This window comes from Euprymna scolopes, chromosome 16 (genome assembly GCF_053919585.1).
Source record: "Euprymna scolopes isolate OS-2025 chromosome 16, ASM5391958v1, whole genome shotgun sequence".
NCBI classification, from domain to species: Eukaryota; Metazoa; Mollusca; class Cephalopoda; order Sepiida; family Sepiolidae; genus Euprymna; species Euprymna scolopes.
This window is the reverse complement of record NC_136497.1, coordinates 74,764,911-74,765,617: the sequence shown is the minus strand read 5'-3', so window position 1 is coordinate 74,765,617 and position 707 is coordinate 74,764,911. Positions and strand designations below refer to the sequence as shown.

General features: G+C 39.6%; 1 pseudogene; it reads right to left on the bottom strand.

Moving 5' to 3' along the window:
- Window positions 1-301: 301 nt before the first annotated feature.
- LOC145296528 (U2 spliceosomal RNA) lies at window positions 302-438 on the bottom strand (annotated as a pseudogene).
- Window positions 439-707: the final 269 nt, after the last annotated feature.

Sequence of the window (707 nt, the reverse complement as noted above, 5' to 3'; positions counted from 1 at the left end):
TGATATTATTTCCATTGGAACAAGGCCGATAACCATTAGTCGCATGCTCTTGAGTAATGAATGAATGCGTGAATGTAGGATTGACATGTAATTCTTAAAGATAAACTAAAATGACCGAAAAGTGGGCTGAAATGACTTAAATAAATAACAAGTAAATGACAGAATGACTTTAATGAACGTAAGGATGAATTGAATGACCTTAAGAATGACTTGAATGCTTAAAAAATAACTGGAATCCTTCAAAAACTACTTGAATGATCTGGAGAATGACTTGAAGGGCTTTGAGACTGACTTGTTGTAAAGTGGGTGATCATTTTACATTAAATTAATACAGAAAAGTGATCCCCCACTTTATATCACAAAGTTACAAATATAAGTACAGCACGTAGTAAGAACAGATACTACAATTTGATCTTGGCCACAAGGCCAAGAAAATGGTATTTATTTGCTCCCCCTCCGAGCAAATTAGGCACAAGGCCGATTTTTAATGTGAGGAGTGAAGGGGAAATGAGGACCAGCTCCCCGGGGAGTAGGGGAGCTGGATAGTGACAATTGGTATGAAGGGTTGCCCCTACATTGACCAAGGTCTTATATGTGGGGTTAGTATTTATTTGCTCCCCCACTGAGCAAATTAGGCACAAGGCCAATTTTTAATGTGAGGAGTGAAGGGGAAATGGGGACCAACTCCCCCGGGGAGTAAGGGAGCT